The sequence below is a fragment of the Pseudorasbora parva genome, chromosome 20 (assembly GCF_024679245.1).
Source record: "Pseudorasbora parva isolate DD20220531a chromosome 20, ASM2467924v1, whole genome shotgun sequence".
Lineage (NCBI taxonomy): Eukaryota > Metazoa > Chordata > Actinopteri > Cypriniformes > Gobionidae > Pseudorasbora > Pseudorasbora parva.
This window is the reverse complement of record NC_090191.1, coordinates 34610425-34622599: the sequence shown is the minus strand read 5'-3', so window position 1 is coordinate 34622599 and position 12175 is coordinate 34610425.

The following is a 12175-nucleotide window of genomic DNA, read 5'->3' as shown; positions in this document are numbered from 1 at the left end:
ATGTCATTTTGATACAGGCTTTATACAAGTATTTATTTAATCAGTGATCAATCCCTCCGACCAGTCATGGTTTAAGCTGTATTAAAACAGTGACATTTGACTTTCTATTTCTGTGTAGATCAGTTAGGCTGACTTTACAGCCTGTTCCCCCAAACCAACATCTGATCTGAGTGGTGAATATATTCCCTGCTCACTGTCGCCCTCCTCCATCATATGCCAGAGCTTCAGATAGAGACTCAGAGCAGGACGAGGATCGAGAACCGCTCAGTATCAGATTCTCCTCCAGGAGGAGCCGGTGAATCCATCAGATCTCCTGAATCTGCCTGCTATGATAATCAGCAACAGAAACATTAGCATTATTTTATGATCATGTAATTTTGTGTCATTAGATGTCATGTGACGGTCATTTCGATGCACATCCATTTTCATATAACAAATTCACATATAGTTTTCCCAAATAAAATAGTTTTGGCAGATCTTTATGTGTTTAGCTTTGAGCGTGTGCTTTTGAGTTCAACACAGCACAAGTTTCCCCTTCAGCTGAGAGTTGATCTGGTTCATTCACTGAAACTCACAGATCCATGTTTCTCTGCTGGTCGAAGCCTGACAAACCGATACATTTGTTGAACAATACTTGCAATTTAAATCTCACTCTCACCTTCGACTGGCCACCTGGATTGTCAGCTTGTTTGATTTATTATTAATGTTGACACACTTGTTGACTACAAGAGGGAGCCTTTGGTAATTCGCCTTATACTCATTTAACACAATACATAGGGAAAGTATGTATGACGTTGGTAAACTATATCCATTGACCAGATTTGAAATAGCTTCGAAACTGCAGGCGTTATAGTCCTAATATGATTTGTGTGGTAGAAACGGAAGTGCAGTTTTTATTCCGCTCCACTAGGCGGCGCAAGCGGCTTCACGTGCACGTTCAGCTTCGGGTGTTGTTTGGCAACATGACGTTTGTTTTGCTGCAACAACACGTGTTGTAATAAAGTGTTTTAAATGCATATCTTGAGGATGACAGCTTTATGACAGCATTTTAATGTCAATAACCGGCACCTATTCCAGCCAGTCAACAAATTAAACCGACGCGCTGCGATAAAGTGCAGGAATCGAGTGACGCGACTCACCTGTAAGTAACTACACACTGCATGTCTCTTAAGTCCTTATTCTTTGCACTTGCAATTTAGTTTTAGATAGTAATTAGTTATTGCTACTTCATTTTGTCGTGTGATATTTTATAGAAGCTCTCTGTGCGTTTATTCATGTTCTGACAACATCTTAAGTCTATTTAATATGTGTTGTCCACAAGCATGGACTAAAGTCCAGATTTCCAAAGAATCCTGAAGGTGTTTTTAACCTGAAATCGTGTTTAAAGGCTGTTTGCTGAATGACAGCTGAACATGTTTGAAGGCAGTCGATTCTTCTATGAAGTTTGATCACAGGCTTTGTTTACTTGCTGAACTCACTGACAGCTGTAGAAGAACCAGTGGACTGTTGCTTTACCTTGATAAGTTTCTAGATAATCATCTTTTGATGTTCATATTATGAAATAGATCTGTGATTTTCCTGCTGTTTCATGGTTTTGTAGAGTTGGTTTGTGTTTAAATGTCTAGTAGGCAGTATTAACATACATGTCATCTTATATTTATCAACGATTATTTAGACTAACTGTAAAATTCAGAAGTTTATAATGTAGATATATGTAATATATGAAGTAATGCCTGTGTTTATGTGTTTCCTGTAGAGAATACGGGATGTGTTTGGAGCATACAGTCATCAGAAGCAGAGCTGTGGGATGTGTGGACAGACGGTCACTGTAATGATGGACGTCTGCTCATGGACAGGTGAGACTTCTGACGTGTGAATGTGTGTGTTTGGTGTTTAACATGTAGGTTCCTGTCGGTTTCTTTTTGGAGGGTCACTCCTTCAAAAGGCAAATGATGGGAACCTAAGAAGCTGGGGAAGGGACGGCGGGTCAAAATTTTTTTACAGCTAAATTTTTCCAATTTTATCAAGAAGCATAACCGCTGCTGGACATTGTGGCGGGGTTCGGGGGGGGGATCCGAATCATCCCCGCCCCTTCACACATACATCATTCACTCGTATCGCGGAGATCTGGCTGGGATCGAACCAGCAACCTCTGAACCCATGAGGCAGCGCTCTTACCTGTGAGCCACAGATCTCTTGTAGGAACTTGTGCTGGAACTTATATTTCACTGTTCACCTGTGTGATTTTACAATAAACCAGTTAAAGCTTTGACAGAGTCTCTGTCGGTTGATTGTCATCTCAACACACCAGGATGGGGTTTGAACCCACACCTCTATCGCAGCCTTGTCCGCAACCAACGTGTGTTTAGCCACTGCACCACTGAGGCTTTCACACTGAAGGAAGGCGTTTGGGACTCTTTGTTGGTTATAATGACATTAATTTAATGTAAAGAATATTGGGGTTTGAACCCACACCTCTATCTCAGCCTTGTTTGCAACCAACGTGTGTTTAGCCACTGCACCACTGAGGCTTTCACACTGAAGGAAGGCATTCATGTTGATATAATGACACTCATTTATTGTAAACAAAAGTGAGATTTAAACTCAGGACTGGATGAAGATGAAGATGATGTAACACTTTATCCACTGAGTCTGGATGTGTTTTATGAAAACCAAGACAAGACATGACCATATTCAAACTGGTGAGCCAACCGCTACTACACAGTATGTTGTGTGTATGCTTTCTAAGCACGTTTTTTTTTAAAGCTTTTATGATTATTTTGACCAAATCACTGTTTCAAATTGTGTCAAACTGGCCAAGTCATGTGATTTCAGAAAAATAAGGCTTCATTACAACAGAGTGCTAAAAAAAGTCATCCTTTTGATGATTTGGCTAGGTGGATCTGATCTGGTGAATCCACTAACCAGCATCTAATATAGGATTTTAACTGATCTCAGGTCAGTTTTATAATTTAGGTTCATTTTTAATCATAAACGAGTGTATAATGGAAAAATGCAGAGTGAAAGTTAATGAGTTGGCCTGATCAAGTCTTTTTTTTTAAACACAAAAGCCTAACAAATTAACACAATACGGATTATACAGACACTTCCTATTTAATTGTATTTAATGATTTGTAGATTACATTTTCAAGAAAACATTTGCATGTTTGGACTGTTCTTATGTGTAACTGCATTCACACATTTTGACCAGCAGATGTCCGCAGCATGCCGTGTGTGAAGCGCTTCTCAGATTTTTTCCCCCTCACAAATGTTTGTGCCTTCAAACAGACAAAGACATTCTCCTGTGGCCAGAATTAGAAGAAGATATAGCCAATCTTATCAAGATTTGGTACACCGTCGACAGGGCACCAGATGGTAAGAACGTTTTGTTTTTGCAGATTGTATTTAGGTAAATGAACCACGTCAGCTTAGGTGACATACTCAAGGAGTTTGAAAGACAACCGTTTATCCCGCCCCTCGGATTGAGCTGTCTATGGTGAGTTTCCAGACCAAACATCTTGATGTGGGTCTGGCTTGTCAGGCTAGTGAGTATGAGGTCTCTACAGAACAGAAGTGGGAATTTCTCAATTTGCTGCATTTTCAAACTGGTGGGTGTTTCTAAATCATGCAATGAAAATGATACCCCTTACCTGACCCCACTCCTAAACCATCAGTGTGACGTAAGCAAATTCGGGTAATGCGATCAAAAGCATCTGTTATGGCCTCGTCCACTGATCTGTGATCACCGATCATATTTCAGGTTGATTCGTTTTTAAATGCTCTATAAACCATTTACTTAAAAATATCAATGAAAATGAACCTGAATGTCCTCTACCTGCAACAGTGTTTCACTCATTCAAATCAATGTTTTGAATGAATCAGTTGATTGAATGAGTCACGTTTGTTTCCTAAAATAAATATAGGTCATTTATTGCCTTCTACTGGTGTATCGATGTAACCTACAGAAAAAAGTTGATGTACAATCCCCACCACCAATAATCTGACAGTCTGTCTGGAATGCGCAAACACAGACATGCAGTGTGATACAAACGCTGAAAACTCCCAGTGCCGTTGGACTGAATATCAGTGCTCTCAGAATCCTGGAATTAACTGCTGTATTAATATTTATCTACTGCATGTATGTATATAATTCAGTGCATTTCCACCCCTAGGGGGTATTTTAGAATTAAGGTACATTCACAGTGAAATTTATTCTTTACACGACTGGAAATAGGCGTACAGCTTTACCAACGGAGAAAAAGGTCTTCGCTCCTGCTGTTTTTCTGAATTAATACAGGTGTTTTTGATCAGGTTGGAGCTAAACTCAGGGAAGTGTCTCATCAGAATCAGGATTACACATCACTGCTTTATTTATTTATATTTTCTTGTCTCTTTGCACCTTCTGCGGTATTTAAATGGAATGCAAACACACTTAATGTCCACAAGGGGGAGCTGACACTGATCAGATCTCACTGCTGTGCCTGGAATATTCATCAATAGAAACATGTTAGAGCAGCGGTTAGTTTGTGGTTTACTTGTATAATGCATGTCATTTTGATACAGGCTTCATACAAGTAATTTATTAAATCAAATAAGTCAGAATTGTAATATATAAAGCCGCAATTGCGTTTTATAAAGTCAAAAATCGCGCAATTCTAACGACTTTTTACTCAGAATTGTGACACTTGAAATAAAATTCCCAATTCTGAGGAAAAAATGACTTATTTCACAATTCTGACGTTATATCTCAAAATTCTGACGTTATATCAAAATTCTGATCTATAACGCGCATTTTGTCTTTAAAACACGCACTTATGACTTTATATCTCCCAATTCTGACTTTATAACGCACATTTAAGGAATTAATTGAGGTACATTCACACTGAAATTAATTCTCTACACGAGAGAGATGCATCATCCAGCGACCTGCATATTATTAGAATACATTTGTTTAAAACTCGACAGTGAACAAACATGATCATATTAAATAACTGACAAATAAACATCAACAAACAAGAAGATTGTCTTGAGTTTACACTTGTGCCCGTGCCGTTGAGTTCAACACATTTATTTGTCTTACCGCATCAGTTGAGATCTGTAACATTCACAGACTGCTAAATTCACGTTGTTTTGCTAATTATGGTCGAAACCCACAAAAAAAGATTGGTTTTCAAATCAACTCCTCTACGACTGGCTACCTCGAGGTTAGTCATTAATTGACCACACGAGCTGACGAGCAATCATTATTTCATTTGACATTATATTTAATCTAAATAATACGGTTTAGCATTGAGTGCGTAAGTGGTAAATTAGACTAGACGTTTTGGAATTAAGCCAGTGACCAAACTTTTACCAAAAGTCTATTGGGGACTGTAAGTCGTAATGTAGAAACTGAAGTGCAGTTTTTCATCCGCTACACTAGGAGGCGAACGCGGCTTCACGTTCAGCCTGAAACCTTCAGGTGCTTGAGGTGCTTGACAACACGACGCTTTCACAGTTTCACAACTCGTCTGGACTAAAGTACAGAATGATTCTGCAAATCACAGTTCAGTGACAGACTCTTAATGTTTCTCAACAACACTCAAAGAAACTAAAACCGACACACGCTGTGATTTAGTTCAGGAATCGAGTGTCACGGAAGCGACGCACCTGTAAGTATCCTTTTTATACACTGCAGTTCTCTTGTAAACTAACTTGTACACATGGGTAACTACATGGGATCGTTATCCAAGTGTTTGTTTGACAGCTAAGCTAAGCATGTTTGAAGGCATTTGAATCTTCTATAAAGGGTTAGCACAGGCTTTGTTTACATGAGTTACATTCTGAACTGACAGAGCTTCAGGAGAACCAGTGGTTTAGTAGAGCTGCAGTGCTTTTGCTCCAAATGAAATCCATAAGATATTAAACCATTTGCAGGAAACCTGACTTTTTACTGTTGCTTGTTGTGAAGGGCAATCTCATTTTAACTCTTAATGGACAAATCTTTATAATAATACACTGAACCAACACACATTTGTTTTGTTCAATATCATCATAAACAAAACAAAAAAATGTTTTCACTTTCCTTTAATCCCTCCCTATTATAGTCTGTGCTACTCTAAGCAATGCCTTAAACGTTGTATTTTGAGCACTTTTGTGTTTATATTTGCCTCATGATGACGAATCGCTTGCTGTATTCTTCATTTGTGATTCGCTTTGGGCAAAAGCATCTGCAAAATGAATAAATGTAAATGTAAATATCCTGCAGCAAAAGAACCGGAGGCTGAAACACAGAGAGAGTTTAAATAAGACAGTAGAATGAACCAAAAAGATTATTTTTGAGACAGCATTACTAAAGTATTATATACTTCGCCATATTTGTACAGCATTATAGTTTTAAGAACAATTACAGCCATCAGGATTTTGCATCACTTCAGGCTGTGTAATGTTGGTTTGTTTAGCAAAGAATAACTTGAATGAATAACAGGAAGTGTGTATGATTAATGAACCACCAGTTTATCCAGCTCTGGTACATATCATTGTGTCAGTTAATTTAATTTAAAAATGTTTTTATTTATTTTATTTAAACATTAACTTTTTTAAATTGGATTTTAATCATTAAAATTTGTTTTAACATTTTAATAAATTGTAATCGTTTTTAGATGGTTTTAAAATAAGATGTAAATGATTTTCTATTTCTAAATTCTAATTTTATTGAATATTTTTATATAATTTTAGGATGTAAATTCGTTTTTTTTTTTTTAAACATGTGTCTATGGGTTAACCTCAAATTAAACAAAAGAACAGTAGTTAGTGTGAGCTGGTGTTGGTCCAGTGGTCAGAGCTCATGGTGTGAGAGTCAAGCCTGACGTAGGAGACCAGGGTTCAAATCCCTCCACTGCTGCAGTTTTGTGCAATTCAGAAAAAAAAACCTTTTTTTTTCCTTTTTTTTTTTAAAAAAAAAAAGAGAAAAAAAACTTTTTTTTCTCTCTTTGGTATATTCCTCCCTTTTCTCTCACCTCACTCCTCTTGCCACGCCCCTCTTTCCTCTTGCCACGCCCCTCTTTGCTCGTGATCCGACCTTCGTCTCACATTGTGGTTGTTTCACCACCCCAGGTATGTGTTGGTCCGTGTCTTCCACCAGTCTGTTTTATCGTTTCTGGTCCGTGTTTTTCTTGGCTGTGTAGCCAGTCTGTTTTACCGCCCCAGGGTTCTCAGTCTCGTGCTGAGCCTCAGGTATCTACCTTTGCCGCCCTTGATTGGTGTACCGCCCCAGGTACTTTGCTGTCACCACAGCTTTCTTTCTCTGGTGTGATCCTCACACACCGAGGTGGGGTTCGAACCCATGCCTCTATCGCAGCCTTGTCCGCAACCAACGTGTGTTTAGCCACTAGTGCCATCGTGGCTTTCACACTGAGAGCTGCAGTTTGGGCCACTTTGTCTGATTCCACAACAGCAAATTAACTTAAGAAAGAGTGGGAATCGAACCCGGGTCGCCAAGATGAAAGTACAACGCTTTAACTCCTGAGCCACGAGTCCGTGGAGTGTTTGGTGTTCTGGACAAAGTTTTATTAAGAGCTTTATTTTAAATAATGAAAAACACTAACATTTGTGGGATTTGAACCCAGACTTTCATGAATGACAGACGAACAATCATCCACTGAGCCACAGAGATTTTGTGGCTTTGACATTGGTGTTTTTGGATGATTATTTTAACGGCAGCATCAATAATTTAACATAAGTAACTGCAGGATTTGAACCCGGGTCTCCGGGATGAAAGCATGGCGCTTTAACTCCTGAGCCACTGAGTCTGTGGAGTGTTTGGTGTTCTGGAATTATTTTTATTGAGAGCTTTGTTTTAAATAATGAAAAACACTAACATTTGTGGGGTTTGAACCCAGACCTTCACGAATGACAGACGAACAATCATCCACTGAGCCACAGAGATTATGTGGGTTTAATTTTGGTGTTTTGTGGTGATTATTTAACTGCAGCATCAATTATTTAACATAAGTAGCAGCATGATTTGAACCCGGGTCTCCAAGATGGAAACACAACGCTCTAACTGCTTGGCCACTGAGTCTGTGGAGTGTTTGGTGATCTGGACAAGGTTTTATTAAGAGCTCTGTTTTAAATAATGAAAAAAACCTTTAACATTTGTGGGGTTTGAACCCAGACTTTCATGATTGATAGACAAACAATCATCCTCTGAGCCACAGAGTTTGAGTGGTTTTGATGTTTTCGGATGTTAATTTTAACGGCGGCATTAATAACAGTTTAACATAAGTAACAGCAGGATTTGAACTCGGGTCTCCAAGATGACAGCACAACGCTTTAACTCCTGAGCCACTGAGTCTGTGGAGTTGTGTGTTCTGGACTGGCCTTTATCGAGAGCTCTGTTTTAAATAATGAACACATGTACATAACAAATTTAGTATTTGAACCCATGCAACTCTCAGTAATCCAAGATTAAAACACCAAGACTTATCTTCTGTGCAACTGAGTCTGGTTGTTTTGGATCAAGCTTTATTGAGAGCTTTGTTTCATTTAATGATTTAAATTGCGGGATTTGAACCTAGACTTTAAAATGTCAATAGACTTAATAGACTTTAACAAACAATTATCCTCTGTTCCAGTCTGATTTAAGGGTCATTAGATTTTAAATTTAGCTACAATATTAATTACTGCAACCTTTGAAAAAGAGTCCATCACACCTGCCTGGAAGTCTCTAGTAATCCTGAAGCCCTTGATTCACTGCTTCAGGTGTTTTTGATCAGGTTGGAGCTAAACTCAGGAAAGTGTCTCATCAGGATTAGGATTACACATCACTGCTTTATTTGAGTCTCTTTGCACCTTCTGCTGAATAGAAATGGAAATGCAGACACACTTAATGTCCACAAGGAGGAGCTGTTACACTGATCAGATCTCACTCCTGTGCCTGGAATATTCATCAATAGAAACATTAGTTTTAATAGCAGTGATTAGTTGGTAGTTTACATAATGCATGTCATTTTGATACAGGCTTTATACAAGTATTTATTTAATCAAATAACCAATAAAAGCACAAAGAGTGATCAATCTCTCCGACCAGTCATGGTTTAAGCTGTATTAAAACAGTGACATTTGACTTTCTATTTCTGTGTAGATCAATCATAAATGGACTGCATTTACAGCCTGTTCCTCCAAACCAACATCTGATCTGAGTGGTGAATATATTCCCTGCTCACTGTCGCCCTCCTCCATCATATGCCAGAGCTTCAGATAGAGACTCAGAGCAGGACGAGGATCGAGAACCGCTCAGTATCAGATTCTCCTCCAGGAGGAGCCGGTTAATCCATCAGATCTCCTGAATCTGCCTGCTATGATAATCAGCAACAGAAACATTAGCATTATTTTATGATCATGTCAATTTGTGTCATTAGATGTCATTTGACTGTCAGTTTGATGCACATCCATTTCCATAAAACAAATTCACATATAGTTTTCCCAAATAAAATAGTTTTGGCAGATCTTTATGTGTTTAGCTTTGAGCGTGTGCTTTTGAGTTCAACACAACACAAGTTTACCCTTCAGTTGAGAGTTGATCTGGTTCATTCACTGAAACTCACAGATCCATGTTTCTCTGCTGGTCGAAGCCTGACAAACCAATACATTTGTTGAACAATAAATACTTGCAATTTAAATCTCACTCTCACCTTCGACTGGCCACCTGGATTGTCAGCTTGTTTGATTTATTATTGATGTTGACACACTTGTTGACTACAAGAGGGAGCCTTTGGTAATTTGCCTTATACTCACTTAACACAATACATAGGGAAAGTATGTATGACGTTGTTAAACTATATCGATTGACCAAATGTGAAATAGCTTCGAAACTGCAGGCGTTATAGTCCTAATATGATTTGTGTGGTAGAAACGGAAGTGCAGTTTTTCTTCCGCTCCACTAGGCGGCGCAAGCGGCTTCACGTGCACGTTCAGCTTCGGGTGTTGTTTGGCAACATGACGTTTGTTTTGCTGCAACAACACGTGTAATAAAGTGTTTTAAATGCATATCTTGAGGATGACAGCTTTATGACAGCATTTTAATGTCAATAACCGGCACCTATTCCAGCCAGTCAACAAATTAAACCGACGCGCTGCGATAAAGTGCAGGAATCGAGTGACGCGACTCACCTGTAAGTAACTACACACTGCATGTCTCTTAAGTCCTTATTCTTTGCACTTGCAATATGATTTTAGATAGTAATTCGTTATTGCTACTCCATTTTGTCGTGATAGGTGAAGGTGATATTTTATGGAAGGCCTCTGTGCGTTTATTCATGTTCTGACAACATCTTAAGTCTATTTAATATGTGTTGTCCACAAATATGGACTAAAGTCCAGATTTCCAAAGAATTCTGAAGGTGTTTTTAACCTGAAATCGTGTTTAAGGCTGTTTGCTGAATGACAGCTGAACATGTTTGAAGGCAGTCGATTCTTCTATGAAGTTTGATCACAGGCTTTGTTTACTTGCTGAACTCACTGACAGCTGTAGAAGAACCAGTGGACTGTTGCTGTACCTTTATAAGTTTCTAGATAATCATCTTTTGGTGTTCTTATTATGAAATAGATCTGTGATTTTCCTGCTGTTTCATGGTTTTGTAGAGTTGCTTTGTGTTTAAATGTCTAGTAGGCAGTATTAACGTACATGTCATCTTATATTTATCAATGATTATTTAGACTAACTGTAAAATTCAGAAGTTTATAATATATGTAATATATGATGTAATGAGTGTGTTTATGTGTTTCCTGTAGAGAATACGGGATGTGTTTGGAGCGTACAGTCATCAGAAGCAGAGCTGTGGGATGTGTGGACAGACGGTCACTGTAATGATGGACGTCTGCTCATGGACAGGTGAGCCTTCTGACGCGTGAATGTGTGTGTTTGGTGTTTAACATGTAGGTTCCTGTCGGTTTCTTTTTGGAGGGTCACTCCTTCAAAAGGCAAATCATGGGAACCTAAGAAGCTGGGGAAGGGACGGCGGGCTGAAATTTTTATACAGCTAAATTTTTCCAATTTTATCAAGAAGCATAACCGCTGCTGGACAATGTGGCGGGGTTCGGGGGGGGGATCCGAATCATCCCCGCCCCTTCACACATACATCATTCACTCGTATCGCGGAGATCTGGCTGGGATCGAACCAGCAACCTCTGAACCCATGAGGCAGCGCTCTTACCTGTGAGCCACAGATCTCTTGTAGGAACATGTGCTGGAACTTATATTTCACTGTTCACCTGTGTGATTTTACAATAAACCAGTTAAAGCTTTGACAGAGTCTCTGTCGGTTGATTGTCATCTCAACACACCAGGATGGGGTTTGAACCCACACCTCTATCGCAGCCTTGTCCGCAACCAACGTGTGTTTAGCCACTGCACCACTGAGGCTTTCACACTGAAGGAAGGCGTTTGGGACTCTTTGTCTGATTTAATGACAACAATTTAACATAAGCATTGAGCAATAGTGGGATTTGAACTCAGGACGCTGAGGTGAAAGTGTAATGCTTTAACACCTGAGCCACTGAGCCCGTGGAGTGTTTAAGTGGTTTTGTTGAGATTTTTGGTTTAAATAATGGAAGATATGATCAAATGTGTTATTTGAAGCCATGCATCTCTCAGCACACCAAGATTAAAACCCTAAGATTTTTCTCCTGAGCCGGTGAGTCCGGTGAGTTAGTTAAAGCATGTGTGAAGGTTGTTCTGGATGTGGTTTTATTGAGAGCTTTGGCTTATGAGGAAAATGAACACTTGTTCGATTTGAATCAAGGCTTTAATGAATGAATGATTATCCACTGAGTTTGTATTAGCGTGATGTTTTTTATCTCTTAGATTTTCAGTTTAACTTAAATTCATGTTTAAAAGCTTTAACATTGTTCTGTCTTTCTCATGGAAACAGATTAAACAGATTTATTGGTTTGTTAAAACTACATTCAATGATTTCGAGGTGTTGTTATAAATTAGTTTGATCAAAGTCAGTAGAAATAATTGCCTTTGAGAACTTATTAATTCTTCCAACTAAGACACACATCATGTAACTAACATTATTTACTAATTTAAATAGTTTTTATTTAATTTAGAGATAAAGAGTCCATCACACCTGCCTGGAAGTCTCTAGTAATCCTGAAGCACTTGATTCACTGCTTCAGGTGTTTTTGATCA